Source organism: Poecilia reticulata, chromosome 3 (assembly GCF_904066995.2).
Source record: "Poecilia reticulata chromosome 3, P_reticulata-male-v2, whole genome shotgun sequence".
Classification (NCBI taxonomy): domain Eukaryota; kingdom Metazoa; phylum Chordata; class Actinopteri; order Cyprinodontiformes; family Poeciliidae; genus Poecilia; species Poecilia reticulata.
The window spans coordinates 16,017,361-16,035,229 of NC_088832.1; the positions used below are offsets into that span (position 1 = coordinate 16,017,361).

General features: G+C 37.2%; 1 protein-coding gene and 1 long non-coding RNA gene across 2 annotated transcripts in view; both read right to left on the reverse strand.

Annotated features, from left to right (window-relative positions):
* The window catches only part of LOC103462393 (ferritin, heavy subunit), a 201,145-nt gene extending 187,023 nt beyond the window's left edge, over window positions 1–14,122 (reverse strand). The window contains exon 1 of the mRNA XM_081605140.1: window positions 14,115–14,122. The gene's annotated coding sequence lies outside the window, so the exon portion shown is untranslated. The remainder of the gene's footprint in view (window positions 1–14,114) is intronic.
* On the reverse strand, window positions 291–816 carry LOC108166819 (uncharacterized). Its single transcript, XR_014086893.1, has 2 exons — window positions 565–816; window positions 291–340 (listed from the first exon to the last, which is right to left on the reverse strand). It is a non-coding gene; the product is annotated as an uncharacterized LOC108166819 (long non-coding RNA).
* Window positions 14,123–17,869: the final 3,747 nt, after the last annotated feature.

The following is a 17,869-nucleotide window of genomic DNA, read 5'->3' on the forward strand; positions in this document are numbered from 1 at the left end:
GCTTTTTCTGCTTCTTTGACAGCCTTCTCCAGCTTAAGTTTAGCTTCATGGCTTGCATACGATGCTCTTACCTTGGCAGCCTCTGCTTTGGCTCTAGCTTGAGCTACACTGGCTGAAGATTTAGATGTCTTCGTACTGGAGGACAAAGATGACCTGCTGCTCGATGCCATTTCGACCACTTGAAACCTTTTAGTCAATGCTTTTTCACTGTAATGTTCTCGTCAAGAGTGTATCAACTCTGACTAAACATCGAGTTAAACCACAGCAAATGATGAGAGGGAGACGTGAAGTAAGGTTGACCATTTACTGTTTGCTTCCTCTTTACATGCTGCGGTGAAAACTGCAGACAAAATGAACACAAAACAATACAAAACTTAGTTCTGTGAGCAAACCTGACATACAGACCATAAATTTAACATAAATATGTGCTCTGCAGTCAACTGAAATGTACCATGAGCGGTCAAATGAACAAACATCAGTCACAATAATGACACATTAGCATTTTAGCAAAATAATATCTGGCACATCTTAAGTTGCATATATCTTAACATAAACATCACTTACAGCATTGCTTCAGCTGAGCTTTCCCGTGGATGACAAAGGATTAAATGCCGAAGACAAAACAACATCTAGCCATGCTTGCTGCAGCTCTAAAAAAAAACCCCCAGGAAACGACTGAACAGGAAGTCAGACACCGACAATACAATGGCACTTCAAAACAAAAGCCTTCAAATCCACTACAGCCACAAACAACCAAAAATGCCATCAAACACACTACATTCACATAATATCAAAGATAAATGCTGTAAAACAGCACAACTATGCTTAGCTTAGATGGACTTGTGACTACGAATGTGAAACGGCAAATACAGCCCTTGATCAAATGTTGAAGTTGAAATTATGCATCATTTAAAGACAACAAGAAATCAGTTATCATAAGTCCCACATCAAAACATACAAAATGACTAATGAAACAAATATCTTTATCTGATCATGAAGAATGAGGCGCTTTCAATTACCATTACAGCAACACAGTCACTCCCTATCTCCATGTGCTGACGTCACTTCTAAGACTGCTGAACCTCGTCAGTGATAATTACATTGCATTGTAGTTTAGTGACCTATATATTCATCATCCCTTCAATCAAATACTTTTAAAAAAAGTTCTTCAAATTCTACATATTATTATTTTTATTGGGCTAAATGTAACTTTCTTTGTAATACCCTACCTGTTAAAAAAAACAACAACAAAAAACACTTAGCACGATGCAACGGTTGTTAAATATAAACATCCATCCATTTTCTTGCACCCTTGTCCCTTAATGGGGTTGGGAGGGTTGCTGGTGCCTATCTCCAGCTAATGTTTTGGGTGAGAGGCAGGGTACACCCTGGACAGGTCGCCAGTCTGTTGTAGGGCAACACAGAGACACACAACCATGCACACACACACACCTAGGGGCAATTTGGAGAGGCCAATTAACCCAACAGTCATGTTTTTGGACTGTGGGAGGAAACCAGAGTACCCGGAGAAAACCCACGCATGCACAGGGAGAACATGCAAACTCCATGCAGAAAGACTGGGGCCAGGAATTGAACCCAGAACCTTCTTGCTGCAAGGCAACAGCTTTACCAACTGCGCCACTGTGCAGCCCTAAATACAAACAAATTTCTTAAATTGTGAAAAAAGGAAATGGACCCTAATTTCTTCCACACCGATTTTGAGGACGTTGAGCATTTTCACATTGCTGTTGACCAGCAGGAGATGGGCACATGTGGTCATAATGGCATGAATGGTAAGCAACAAATTTGCCAAGAAAATTTCTACCAAAACTGTGGACCACCAACCAGAAATGTTGATGTAAGGTTCAACAAGGTTCTACCATCACAATGTCTGAAATTGAGACTTATGGGGCCATTCAGTATATTTCCTGCCTGTTATTGTTTTACTTTGGTGAGGTTCTGTGAATTATAGCCATGGCTTTCTGCTCTAGTTGACAGGTGTGGTATTCGGTCTGGTCATCTCCTGCTGTCCTCCAACTGCTTGGAGTTCATTTTTGTGTAAACATCCAATATTTAATTTCCACCTGGCACCAACAACAATGCCATGTTCAAAGTCAATTAAATTCCCTTTCTATGTCAGTCTGACGCTCAGCTCGGACCACTTGTAGGCATCGCCATTCATAAAGTCGCCTGTGTTACTATGCGATTGGTTGATTCACACCACTATATTTGGTATACCTAATAAACTGGCCAGTGAGTGTGTAATCAGAGGGTGTTGGCAATTTCCTGAAGTCATTCAGCCTTGCGATGCTACAAATGCAGGGAATACAAGACATCAAGAAATTCCTTAGAGAACAGCTGTTGCTGTATATGAATCCAGGAAAGGTTACAAGGAGTGCAAAACATATTCAGATGTTGAAAAAAATGTAAGGTATTTTAAAAAAATCCCAAGAGGGGAAGTCTCGGCAAGTTCACTCTGAGGCCAGACCATGTAATGCTCAGCCGACCTCATTTAGCTTCAGTCAGAACTCAGTTAGCATATTAAATGTTAAAGTTCATGAAAGTACAATTAGCAAACGACGGAACAACTGCGTCTAATTTGAGGGGCTGCAGGGGGAAAGCCTCGTCTTTCTAAACAGAACGTGGCAACACAGTTGGGTTTGTAAAGATACATATCAACAGGGTTGCAAAATCAATGTCTTTTAGCCAAACAACATCAAGTCAGGTGTTGTTTGGATGTGCCGAGCAAACCAAGATTTTGTGAAATATTCCAAAAAAATCTTTGTGTGTCGTAAAATGCCCTTAGACCAATTGTTAAGCATGGTGGTGGTGCTGCTGCAGTCACTGAATTCAATCTGAAGTCCTCTAAATAAAAAAAGTATTTTATGGTCAATTGCAAGTCCACCAGTGTAACAGCTGTAGCTTTACCCACACTGGTTTATGAGACACAACAGTGATCTCAGTTACAGCAGTAAATCTGCAAGAAAGTGACTAAAAAAGGAAATATCACAGTGTTACTGCACTCAGCCTAAGCTCAGACCTGGCTCCAACAAAAATGCTGTGCTCATAGCTGTGTCTCCAAGCCTCAAAGGTGTACTTTGTTTTGTAATGTTTTAGGATTTCAGAATAGAAATTAAGGCTGCACAGTGGCGCAGTTGGTAGAGCTGTTGCCTTGCAGCAAGAAGGTTCTGGGTTCAATTCCCGGCCCCAGTCTTTCTGTATGGAGTTTGCATGTTCTCCCTGTGCATGGTGGGTTTTCTCTGGGTACTCTGGTTTCCTCCCACAGTCCAAAAACATGACTGTCAGGTTAATTGGCCTCTCCAAATTGTCCCTAGGTGTGAGTGTGTGTGTGCATGGTTGTGTCTCTGTGTTGCCCTGCAACAGACTGGTGACCTGTCCAGGGTGACCCCGCCTCTCGCCCGGAACGTTAGCTGAAGATAGGCACCAGCACCTCCCGACCCCACTAAGGGACAAGGGTGTAAAGAAAATGGATGGAGAATAAAAATTAGATCATGTGTTGAGTTCACTTCTTTTCATTTACTTAGTTTCACTGCATCACCACAAAACAATTGTCAAGTGAGAAAAAGTAAACTCCTTATTTTTATGTACAGAAAATGCTGATGGGTTGGTGACAAGAATATCAATTCAAATATTTGTTTGTCTTTTTTACTTTACAGAAAATAGCAGAAATACTTCTGGCAAAGCATGGAAATGTTGCTTTGCATTTTCTGCATGTAGAAAATCATCTATGTTTGAGAAAAAAATTAGTTAAGGATAATTTAGGGCTATAAATATCAGTTTGTTTTAAAGTTATTCTGCCCTCTAGTGGTAGAAAATTAATAACTGCAACTTCGTGAGCAGATATCTTCTTTGTGGTCATTGTTGAATTAAGACTATAAACCACATCTGCTGTCTCTTGTCCACTCTGTCTACATCTATAATTGATGTTATACACTGGAAAAAAATGATTATTCAAACAGGGCTTGGAAGAAAGCTCCAACAGCTGCCTGCACAGGTTTTATCACTTTGTTTATGGCATTCAATTACTGGCACATGCATACGACCCAGCGTGTTCAATAATATTTCTTTTTCTTTTCCTTTATGATTTAATCAGTGCTTGTTGGCAAGAGCCTAATAGCGAGGCCAGTGATGAGTCAGCCAGGCTGCAGTTTTGGGAGCTGGAGGTGAGAATAACACTGAGGGGAGGAGGAAGACAGGGACAGAAAGAAAACAAGCACATTGGAAGACAAGCTATGAGAAATCCCATTGTGTCTTACGCTGAACTTGGACACAAGTGCTTTCTCTTAAGAATTGCTGGAATGCAAAAGGTCTGCTAACTCCAAAAGCACCTCATTAATAGTCACCCTTGAAATGTTTAACACCATAAAATGAAGAGATGTGTTCCATACATAGATCACTTTCAGGTTTGCAGATGCCTTTCCTTAATCAGTAGTCTGGGTTAGGAGCTGCTGCCATGTTCAGTGTTCATGTCATCTGCACTTTGCTGTAGCAGCATGAATGTAAATGTTGCGTTAAATGTTTCTGTTAGAATACATAACCATGTTAGACGCGCTTATATTCTTCCTATCAACCAGACATATGAGTCACTCCTAGAGCATTCCCTTCCATATCCAGCAAATGTCCGCTAGGACCGGATTGCTTTCTGTGCCTGTATTTACTCCCAGCCCAAATGACCTCATTTCCAAACATTACAGAAAAAGTAATGGTTAACTGTGGGCCCATTTTAAAAAGGACTGTTTTTTCACTGCTGGAATTCTGCAGACAAATTGTGTGTGATGCACCACTGTTCAGACCATATGGTTTTTCCACTTATTGCACTTCAGTTGCATTTCCTTGAAAAATTCCTAATACAACTTTAAATGTTTGAAATTTTGTATGTTTTGTAAATGAGCAACAAAACGTAGCACATAATTGTAAGGTGAAAAGACAACAAATGCTTTTAAACATGGTTAAATTAGTAATGTAAACTCTGTGGTGCGTGTGTATACAGTCTGTATGTACGGTTGTATGAAGCCCCTTTAACTCCTTTACCCTGAAAATAGAATACTCTTGGATCAATTACCTTCAACAGACAAGCAAGTTGCAAATCTGTCCCACGTGTGTCATATTTTTAGAGAAAATTGGGGAACAAGGAGAACTGTGAAGACAAAGGAACACAGTAAACATGTCAGGGGTTACATTTGTGGAGAAGTTTAAAGAAGGATTAGGATTTAAAACAGAGCATTATTCGAAGAAGCAGACAAAAGGCCCTTGGCAACTCTGGAGGAGCTGCAGTAATGTACTGTGCAGGTGAGAGAATCAGTTGACAGAAGGAAATATTGGTTGTATTTTCCTCAAATCTGCCTTTTATTCAACAGTGGCTAAATTTGTAAACAGCTAAAGGGGCAGCATTGTGTGTTTTCCAGTCACAGAGGATAATTTCACAGTGCAGTCAAGTAACTGTTACCTTTAGTTGTTATAAAAATGTTGCATATATCAAACATGACTTAAAATAAATTTGACTTTGTAACTTAATACCTTGAAATTGGGCCTCTGTCTCTTTAAGAAAGTACTGCTCTTTCCACTACATATATCATCCAATGCAAATCATCAAAACATAGCTTCTCTAATAACACTTTAACAACATATTAACTAGTCTTGCATGGAGAAGTAGCTCCTATAATGAGTTCAGCAGCTGTGCAGTTCCTTCAGGTGTTTGCTAATTGCTGCTGGCTAGTCTGAAGGAGCTGAGTGGTGAAAATCACTGGGAAGAGGTGCTCTGTAATGGGAATCTTGGAAACTTGGATTGTATGTCAGATTGAAGTCATTTGCTTTGTGACACTTTAAAATGACTTTTGTATTGGATGAGGGTTTTATAGTTACATAGAGATTTGAACGAAGGTGATGTACAGAAATTACAAGATTCCACACACATTATACATGGTGAAAAAAATGAGCTTCTGAACTAAATTCCAGAAATTAATTCAGTTTTCCAGGTAATTTTTTTTTATTGCTAGCCTAATGGTTGTGTCAAAGATTATAAGCACTTAAATATATTTCCAAGAGATCCCCTGGACTAGTAGACAATAAAAAGTAGGAAATAAAAGAAATTACATGTTTGAACCTTTTGTATAATTTAAATATAATCCACATATTTATTGTGCTACTGCAAAATCAGATTTAGCCAGTAGTGTAACTTAATTCATATGAATAAATAAAGGATTGCCAAAAATCTCAAATGCAAATTATTTTGAGTCCCTAATGTTTTTTTGTCATCATTATTTCTTTAATGTTTCCTTGTATTTTTTAATAGTCACATTATTAGCTGTTGCTATCACTGTGAATCCCAAATGAAGATGAAGGACACCGATACTAACAGCAACGTTTTTTAATTTTTAATTTTTTTTTTTAAATGCTCTCTTAGTTAAAAGCTGCTGGAAAGGTGTTTGTTGTGACGGGTGTGTCAGAGCTAAAGGTTTTTCTTTATTTATCCTATTTGGCTCTTTTCAGTGTTTTCCAGCCCTGTTCATCAGGTCACACTGCCCTGCATGTATTAGACGTTTTCCTGTTTCAGCGCACCTTTGTGCCATTGATGAGTTATTAACATCCTTCTGCTGAACTTGATGAGAGATGAGCCAAATTCATTCCTTTGAATCAAGCAGGACATCTACAACTTGTAGGACATTGTGCCCAATGGATCAGAGGTAGGGAGAGAAAGGGGTTTGGATTAACCTTTAATCTGTATTTCCTGACCCACATGTCTTGTTATATCTCAAACTATAAACTTTTATATAACTAACAAGTTTCAATGTGGTTTAAAGGAAGGGGGAAGTCTGGTGGCACTCCTGTGAATGTGGTGAGAGGACCAGAAAAACAGGTCTTTCTTTATGAGAGCCAGAAAGTGCATCATAAATACCTGAAGGTGATCAGGTTCAGGATGAACTGCAAGAAACTGTGTCTGCTGGTGGTAATTTACAAGCTTCTTGCTCATCACTATGCCTGCTTTCTGGTTAATTCAACTGTAGGTCATGTGGTGCAATACATGACTTGATTAGCTGAGAGCTGTTGAATCCATGTCTGTAAATCTACACAGTTTTAGTCTTTCACACAAAAACTGAACACTCCCAAAGGTTACATCTAGAATAGTTACCAGCTTGGACATATTTATCAAGTAGTCTATTTCTACACCCCAGAGATGTAGAAATATGACTGTCATAAAGACAATGCATGCACTCCTATTGTAGTACATACATATTTTTCCAGGCACATAGTGCCATTTTATGGCATCTGTGTCACTGAGCTGGAAAATATTGATAGTTTTTTTTTCTGGTTTTATTTTTGAAAAGCCCCAAAACTAATAAGATCTCACAAAAGCAAAAATAAGTATGTTGGAACAAATGCTTTCTAAAAGGCAGAAAGGAAAGAGTTGCGCAGTAAACATGTTCAAGGTCCACCAAGAGAAGAGTAGCCATCCTTGCAGCTGTGGTAACACTCGTTCCCCATGCTGATACATGCGAGAATCATAATTTGCGTCCTTGTCCCCTTCCATCTATTCAGAGAAACTACATTCCCATCCTCCGTACCTCCGTAGCATTGCTGTAGCTGCAGTGGGAAGGGGCAGAAAGATGCAAATTATTTTGTCAGAAAATGTTACAAATAATGGTCTGAAAAATTGAAAATGTTAAGATAAAATGTTTAGCAGGAGCGTAACCTCACAGGTCTTCCCCTATGTGAATGCTGCTTGAATTCACATAGTTAGCATTTTAAACAGTTTAAGTGACTAGATAATTTTTTGTCACACAAGTAAATTGCCATATGGTAGACTATTTGCTGAAATTTAGTAGCCCCGGATGGAAAAAGCCAAACTCCTGCTCCTCTGTTGTCAGATCTTAGAAAAAGCAAAGTTCATCATCCCATTATGCTGCTTTTAAAATAGTGTTGTGATTTGCATATAATTTATTTTTTATCTGGAAAAAATAAGCTTCTGGAGAACTACTCCATCCAGTGAAACAAGCTGAGGTCTGACTCTATATGAACCAACAACTTGGACTTTCAAAAGCTAGTTTCTCAGAATTTCCCATCATGTATCTCATGTCTTTTTCTATATTTTTGTACAGGCACATTAAAACATTATTGAGGGAACTATATTTCATAAAATAACATCAGAGTGGTAGCAAATATCTCCGGGTTTCCCGAGTAATCCTTGAAGCAAAATTGAACTATAAAGTGCAGTTTGACCTGTTTCATTATGGTGGATAAAAACTTCATCTTTCTCCATCTATAAATTTCAGAGTAAAAACTCCAACATTGTCATCGAATTCTTTCTTTTTCCTTGTCAGTGGCAAATTTCCACCACCTCTGTGCAGCCATATAGATTTCTTGCACTTACTATGACCAAGACCTCAAAGGTGGCCCTCACTTATTTCACAAAAAGATGACTTTATCATTGTTTTCCCCCGTTCATGCTGCTTGAATTCACATACGCCCGAATGTAGCATGTGGTAACTGCTATGAATCATATCAAATTTGCCCAGTATAAAACTTCTTGCTAATTATTTTATAAAAGAATATTCTTCATTGACAAAAAGTCAATGAAACGTACAGGAAGAAGAATGGTTGGAAAATATGTGAATTCAAATTAAGGTGCATCCAAGCTCTGGGTACGAAATGTCATCATGACATGGACTGCCTGTGAGCTGACTTTCAAAGAAAAAGAGGATGACGCATGAGTCTAAGTGTTGAATGGTGCAAAGAAGTACCAAGAAATGAGAGCGAGAGAAAAGGCTCACAGTGTGTAAGAGAGGTAGCGGGGAAATTACAAAGCATTAGAAGATAGACCGATACTGACAGTTCCCTAAGTTTTTCCAATTTTAGTTATTATTCAAAAACACGTCCCTTCAAAAACATCCACCTCAACCAATAATTTACATCTAGGCTTTGCTCTCTCCTCCGACATAAATCAAGGAATGATTACTGTAAGCTTTAAAATCGGTTATTTTACCTTTAAAAGATTCCCGAGTTCCGGGAATATAATAATAAACTGTGACAAGTCTGACTTGAAGCAAGAATGAATGGAGAAGCAAACAAAACAGACAATATATGCAGAAAAACAGCAGATTTTGGTAGATGCACACCTGCGAGAGCATCATTACAGCTGTAGCACAGAACGGAAATTTTGTGACAAGCCATTCCCACATAAAAACATTTAGTTTGGTCAAAAATAAAACTCTTAATTATGTTCTGTGACTGGATAGGTTGGAAGCAGACCGGCATATCAGCGGGAAAAAAAATAACTCTTGATATAATGATGCTACAATGTATTGAAAGCTGTCTCTTTTATTAATAAAAACATAAAGCACTTTGTGTCCTACTCACAGTAAAAATGTATTCAGTAATATGCCCTACAAAAGTTAACATATATTGTAATGTATGTAAACATTGTGATATCCGTTTTATGATAGAGCACTTTAAGAGCATATAGAAGCAGGTTGCATTATGGGAAGAAGGTTTCTGTTGGCTTACCTTACACATGTGCAGCTTCTCCACATGCACATGTCCTCTCTACCTAAGACAATGTATATCCTTTGTTGGAAACTATTCCTTAATCCCTGTGGTATATTTTGGCAGGTATTGTTAGGAATGGACAGAGGAGCATTTCAACAAGTCTTGACTTTGAACATCCTTAAACCTGAGTAAAATCAATAATTTTTCTGGACAAACAATTTCAAACTTCTTAAGTGCCCCTTATTAGCATACCGGACCCATTGTATCTGTTGCTAATATGTTGGCGCCAAATATCACAACACACCCTCAAAGGTCTAGGAGTTTATGTCTCGATGGGTCATCTTATTCCTGGTTAGGTTAAGTGTCACTAGGATAAAATGAAAGTTGGTCACACCAGTGTGTTGTTCCCTTGGCATAAATCACCCCTCCTTCCTTTATTCCTTTTTGAGACTTTGGCTTTGAAGTCTTTATCATCTCTGTGTTAATACTAGGGTGTGTATTTTTGTCGAGCTGCTCTGGTCTTCCGCACAAACACAAGCAAGGTTCACAGCAAAGTTTTTCCACACATTTACTCTGAAAAGCGTTGCTAACTTTGCAGACGAGAACTCGGAGTTTGCGTGTGCACTGGCGGTGTGTGTACTCATTCTGAGTGACACACATCATCACTTATTGGAGGAAAGCTGGCATTTTGGGGGAGAATAAAAACAGAAAAGCTCTTTCTATTAATGCAATTGTAAAATTACACAACATGTAAAGCTTTCTTCAGAAGCGCACGCTGAGTTGATTTGGTGAATCTGAAAATACAGTACAAGGCTTAAACAATGCTAATCCCCTTCAGTCCCTCTGCATTTCATAGCCTCACAATTCCTTTATCAGCGCCTCATCAAAGTAGAAACGCCTAGAGGTCTCTAGAAATGCCTTGCCGAACTCTGTTTGCAGAAACGCGTACGCAACAGAAACCCAGTGACGTGTTTCAACCCTCTGATGTCTTTCACAGAGGACATCAGCTAAGAAATTATTAATTAGCTTTGCACATGAGTGGTAGGCTGGAGATAGTTTCTGCTATACTTGGCTTTCATAGTGTGGTATATTTTCTCTTAGACAGTGAGGCTTGCTTACATAATTTATATTTGAACTCTCCAGCTTTCTTCAGTGTTTTAATTTCACGATTTTGTCAAATGCAGTTGACAACTTTCAGTGTGCGGGAGAAGAGATAATACAACTTTGACACATTTGGTCACATTGCAACCTCAAAATTAATTGCATTTTCTTTTTTGTGCTACAGAACAAAAAAACCCCACATAATTGTGAAATTGAAAGAAAAAAGACACATTGTCACACAAAGTAAGGTTTTATTTCTAAATAATATTAGTGAATAAACAGCATCCTACTGACCAAAGATCATACCAGACAAGTCGAAAGTAATATTATAGCACAGTTAGATTAAAAAACAAACATGCAGTATCTTAAGTTTTGGTCATCTCATGGAGCTTTTTCCAACCTTTCATCCAACATGGTACAATTACATTTTGGGTACAAGACTATGTCCAAACCACTCCCACTTCTATCTTGTACCTTAGCATAAAAGCCTGGCCCTTGCCTTCCTACGCAATTCTGCTCAATTCTCATCTCCCTTCAGTCTCCCTTCAATGTAGCTCAATGGGAGAAATATCCCATTGAGCTACATTTCAACTGTTGAATTTCAACCAGGGTGAATAATGATGTCCATTTCTGCATGTTTTTGAAGTTTAGTCGCCCTATGGTTGCAGTTGGCAGCGGAGGAAGTGAATGAAGTCATTCAGTCCATGTTTGCAAAGATGCTGTAGCTCTACTCCCCATGGGGTTGTTTACAGTGCACACACATTTTCTGGTAAGCTTCATCAGAGTGGTGCATTACATTCATCACAGCCAAACATTAGCGTTTGGGTAAAATTTAAAACTTCAGCAGTGTCCATGCCTCCATGGACACTAGAGGCATGGACACTGCCTCCAATAGAATGGACTATTGTAGGAAGCAAATAGTAGAAAAAGGGGCTAATTTATGTGATTTCTATATGTGGAATCCTGACATCCTCCTCCTCCTCCAGCAATCCTTGTTTTTTTGTTGTTGTTTTTTTCAAAACCATGTAGAGGGTTTGGCTTGACCTGCTTTCTCTGAATGCCTCCTTAAGCTTCAGCCTAATTCAATCTATACAAGGGGCAGGGAAAATGGGTAAAGCTAAAGAGAATATGGACGGTGCTAATTACTACCTAGCAATCCTCATAAAACCTGTTAAAGGTTACAGAAGCCTTGAAACTGGGGTGGCGGTTCACTATGTAGCAGGACAACAAATAAAAATAGAATGGTCTATTGTAGATCAAAATATGTCATTGTCAATCAAAATCCAGACCTAAATTCAACTGAGAATCCCTGAAAAGGCCACAGAAATTGATGCTCTGACAGAGTCTATCTGAGGTGACTGAGCTTTTGCTATTTTACAAAACAAACTGCAGTCTCTAGATGTGGAAAGCTATAGAATAAAGTCAAGTTTATTTGTATAGCACATTTTAAAAACAAGACAGTTCAAAGTGTTTTAAACCATAACAATTTAACACATGCACCAATTATGAAACAAGCAATAAACATTACATTTGTCCACCAAGCAAATGCATCAAATATATCGATTAGTGTTCTAGTTATCAATCAAAGGCAACTCTAATTAGGTGGGTTTCATAGGCTGATTGAAAGAAACTCTGTCTTTCAGTATATTTGCAGTTTTCTTGAAGTTTCTTCCAGATTAGAGGAACATAGAAAAGTGAATACTGCTTCTCCATGTTTGAGTTCTGGGTTGTAGAGTAGACCAGAACCAGAATACCTGAGTGGTCTGAAAGGCTCACACAATGACAACAGGTCTTTAATATATTTTGGTGCTAAGCCATTCAGTGATTTATGAAATAAGAAAAGTATTTTAAAATCTATCCCCTGAGCTACATGGAGGCAGTGTAAGGACTTAAAAACTGGGGTGATGTGCTCTATTTTTCAGGTTTTAGTGACAATGCGAGCAGCAGCGTTCTGGATCAGCTGCTGTGTGACTTTTTAGGCAGACGTTTGAAGACTTTGTTAAACTTCACTGTAATTGAAGTGAAAAATTGAAAGTATTGAGTCAGAGAGGTTGAAAACAAATGTGGATGCAATTTTTTTATTCTGTTATTTACAAATGTAACTGTAGAAAAGTTTAATTTTCCTTCAACTTAACAATTATGAGTGTTTTTTGAGTTGCTCTATCATGTAAAATAACAATAAAATATGTTAAAGTTTTTCTTGTTATATTACATGCTGTACAAAAGCTCAAGAGGTGTGGATATATGATGATTTTAAACACAAGCCAAAATCCTGAAAAGTTGACAGTGTTGAAGTCAGCATCTATTTATAAACAGACTTTTAGTATTTATCTCAATCTTAAATATTGATTTTCAAATTCTTTCTAAAGTCAAGGTCAAAATCAGGTAATTAGAGTATCAACTTCAACATAAAAGAAACATGGGATTGTATACATACAAGGGTTTGAAGCCATTGCTTGAAGAAAAATAAAAAAATAACAATACAAGAGACATGAAGAGTAACTAATGTGGCACAAACTTGGTAGTAAATAATTTCACAGTTTGTAGATGCAAGCCACATAAACTCATTCACTAATAAATCCATAAAACATAACTTATAGGGGAGTTTTATATTCATTGCAATGATTGCAGGTAAAGTACTGAAATTAAATTGTCTTTTTAAAATATTTGATTAGGGATATTGTTTGATCAAGCACACATCTTACTCCCTTTTACAATTAAATTATTGAATTTTTGTCAATTTAAATGTTTGTTTTTATATTATGTCTCTTGTTCAATTCTATGTCTGTTCTATTGTCCTGAATAAAAGATGCACTGGTGACCTGTACAGAGTGTACCCTGCCTTTCACAGAGAAACGCTCCTGTTTGCTGAAGAAAATTAAACTGGCAAAAAATATCACATATAAAAGGTGCAGATTATGGTAATAAAAATGTACAAAATTATTGTTACTTTGTTTTTTTCTTCTTTTGCATTAAAGATGTTGTCTCGTTAAAATGCATTGCATGGATTAAATTATGGCTTATAAGTGGTCTTAAGTAATAGCTAGCCTTACATGAGAGTTAGAAAAAGCTCCTATGTTACATTTACACATCTTTCAAAATTAGGTATATTGAAACAATACATATAAATAAGCATGCTAATTTTACATGGCATGTTTGAGTCTGTTACAGGATAGATCGCTTTTGCTTTGGATAACATACATCATTTGGATATATTCAAGTCACATCAGTGTGACAAAAATGACCGAAAACAGCTAACGATATAAAAAGTTTGTTAAAGTGTATTCTCACCCAGTAGAATATTTTAATTGCTGCTCCTGTCAGCAAAGCGATAGGGATCGATTTAACACTAAGACAAGGAATTCGGTCTTAATCTACCCCTCAGTTTTCTCAAGATTCTTTCAAGCAAAAAAAAAAAAAAGAAGCCTGACATAAGACAATTACCACCTTTCAATTTGCTTACACCTACAGCTCAAAGCTGTTATGGAGGCACATATTGGTTATTATTCTGTATTTCGATTGCTATAAGTTGTTCAATAGCACTATGTAAAAATAGGCTAATCTTCTTGAAATATATGTGCTTTCTTCACTAGTTTGGATAGATTTTTTTCTTTTATTCCCATTTTATTGAGTCGGCTGTTGAACGTGTGCATGACTGAAGGAGAGTAAAGGTTGAGCAGCAAATGAACCATTTGATCCCTATATTAATAGTGCCATGTTTTAGTGATTATGGCCATGTTTCTGAAGGGTGTGGTGACTCATATCTTGTTGACATGAAGACCAAAATAGCAGCCAAATGGAAGAGGACATTCGGTTTACCCTTGAGACTTTGCACGATGCTGAGGAAAATGGAGAAAGAAAGACAGAATCAGAGGAGTGACGGAAGGAGGCAGGATAGCAGAGGAGAGATTAGAGAACTATGAAGGTTTGTGTTGTATAAGCCAACGGTGAGTCACACTCACTGTTTGAATCTTGAGAACTAATAGAAAATCGTTTGTTTTCTCTCACCAGGGAGTGGGTTAACTCTGCAAGGACGAAAAAGGAAATCGGGTGATTTAAGAAACAAGGAGGAGTTGTCTTATGCAATGTATGTCAGGATCGTTCCACAAAGGCATTAGGATTTGGTACACAGTGCACAATTTGTACCTGAAATGCAACATATCGTGCCATACCTGTTTTCAGCGACAGAGGCAGAAATAGTTTGAAGAATTGCTGATTGATACGACCAATATTTTTGTCCCTTCCTGTATTTGCGGCAAAAGGTTTTTCACTTTTAACTTCCAGCATAAAGGTGGTAGATTATTCCACAAAAAGTCATAAAATGGTAACAATGCTCATAATTATATTTTAGTGATTGTTTCCTTATAGACTCTGTACTTTATTATTTACCTAACTTTTCTTAAGTTGTCAGCCAGCATGAAGTCAATCACTGTTGTTTTTTTTTTTGTTTCTTTAAGCTTTGCTAGATGAGGTATTTGCTATCTTCTGGTAGGTCGTGTTATTTCTTATCCTAACCTTGAGAAAAATGCAAACCTTGAGGAAAATAATTATCTAATGTAATGAAAGAACACATAAAAAGAAACAACAGTTTCTTTAAAAAAAAAAACAGAATGTGTATAGAAAATAGAAAAGAATACAAGATATTTGTATTCTGAAATGTAAAAAATAATATGACACAGGAACTAACTTTTTTTCCATTGACATACCCCTTATGTATCTTCATTAAGATCAACATTTAATGGTTTTACAGCATTAACTTGATTTCTCCCCACTAAGCAACCAGGATAGCATTTGGTTTGTCAATACTTGTAACAACCTTTTAACTTATTTTCAGTCCCTGTTCCCCTCACACCACATCGTTCAGATTGCACCACTATTTCTTTTTATTGTACACATCCAGTGGACTCTGTTGCCATACAAAAAGAAATCAGCATGGTTTTCTGGTGCTCTATGAACTGCAATGCAGTCCAACAATGAACAGGCAGGATAAGCTGAACCTCACCATCAGCAGGACTTTTAGATTCAGAGGTTGAAAATTAATCTGACAGCATGCTTTCAAAAGACGGCCTGGAGCTACAGGACACACATACTGTAGGGCTAATGCGAGTTTCCACGCTTCTCCTGCCTCTGTGAATTTTGGTTATTATGTTCTGGGACTGTTTGGCCAAAGTTTCACACTGGGCTGGTTTTTGTGACTAAAAGGGTCCAGATTTTGTTGTCAGCTGGGTCTCTTTTATTGTTGCATTTGATGATTTTTCTTTTTTCCTCTGACAACAGCTTGTTTTCTATCCTGTTGCTAGTAAATTTTTCAAAGTTGATTTACCTTATTGATCATACATTACTGGCAGCCATACTTATTTGGTAGCTCTGATTATAGGATTTACAAGGCCTTCAATTTGGAAACGTTGCCAAAAATGTGCCTTCAGTTTCAAACTAGATATTCGTTGGAGGAGTTTTTGAATATACATAATTACAACATAAGTTTTTGACAAAATCACCTGTGCCACAGTTACTTGAGTCATTGCAGGTAATATTTTATACAACGCCCTTGTGCCAACAGGCTGAATCACAAACAAGAAAAAGCTTTATAACCATCCACCTTACACAATCGTTCTAGGATTTATGGGGATGATCATGGAAAAATTTAGATTTTTTTTTTACGTCTGATGAACCAATTCTGTTTATTTGGCCGTATGTTTTGAGTATTAATCCTAATGAAAAACCTGCTGATAATGATTTTTATTTAAAATGTCCTAGTGTTTCACTAAAATTTTTGATAACAGAAAAGAATTCTCAATGTCATGCAACCTAAACAGACAACAGACATCAAGCGTGATCTGACATGTTGTCTCTAAATTGGAGACTAGAAGTGACTGCAAGATTTTGTGTGTTACAGTTTCAGCTGTTTTAATGTTTCTGTAGTTTTTGCTCTGTCTGTAGATAATGAAGAAAATTAGGAAAGCATGCTTTGTTCCTGCAGCCAGTTGTTGGCAATGCCTCACAATATTCGGAAAGCATCCAATATGTAATGATGCTGATTAATATTGAAATGTTATGAATTGTGATGAAAAAACAAATATTTAAGACGTGTTAGTGTCTTTCTCCTTTGGGCTCACTGCAAATATAGACCCCAGATGCTGATTTGACTATTCCATTGCTGGAACAGAAACAAAATTCATTATTTTAATTGCTAGAAAAATGTTTTATTGAAAAATGCGATTTCTGTTTTGGCAATTAAACATTTTATTTGTAGCTTTTTCATAACCTTTCCACCACTTAACATTTTTTGAGATACATTATCCAATATCCAATATCATCAAATATACTGCTGGTAAAGGGAGCCTGAATGCATGTTACCTAAATATTAGCAAACATTTATTGTAGGTCAAGCAGTTCTATGATATGCATACTGCATTATTGCAATAACAATACGTTTGTAACTTCCTGTTCAATGTATTTCCTGTCTTATGAAGATCAACACACATTAGCCTTACGCTACAGGAATGACATGTTCTTTTGCTTTTCCCATTTTGAACAGTGTCTAGGAGAAGGAGAATTTTTTTCTATCATATTATATTTCAGAAAAACTGTGATGGTGGATAATAATTGTAGCACTAATTTGATATGTGTTTCTTGAAAAATAAAAAAAAATTTAATATCACATTTTAGAGATGAAACCCTAATGTTAGAAAGATGAAAATGGAATTCATCGTGTTTACGCCTTTGGGAGTAAAGGCTTTCATCCGGCATTCTTTAAATTGTGTGATTCAAAATTTACTAGGACACGAAACATTCCATCTCCCCTCTCGTATAAGTTACACTGGAATATATTTGCGCTTACCGCAGCGCTGGTAAACTTCACTGTGTATTGTACAGTCATTAGTCTAATGAAGGGCCATCTTGTTCAGTTTACATCAAACGTATGTCACCAACTGATGAGAAACAACAGTCGCCACTGTCCTGATGATGCTCAACTATAGCTGGAGGGGACAGCGCCACAATGAGCATTTATACAGATGAAATGGATGAGTCAAACGACCTCATAGGGGGATCATGCATGAATGCAATTACTGGGCATGATCTCAGGAAGGTTTTAAGGGTCTTTTCAGGATGTAACATTTTAACTTTCAGACATTTTGTGTCACATAGTTCTTACACTAAGAGCCTTTCAGCAAATAGTCAAATTAAATATAAGTACGCACACAGATTGAGTGTGTCTTAGTTAACTGATGCAAACCATTCTCTGATTAAAAATCTGGAACAA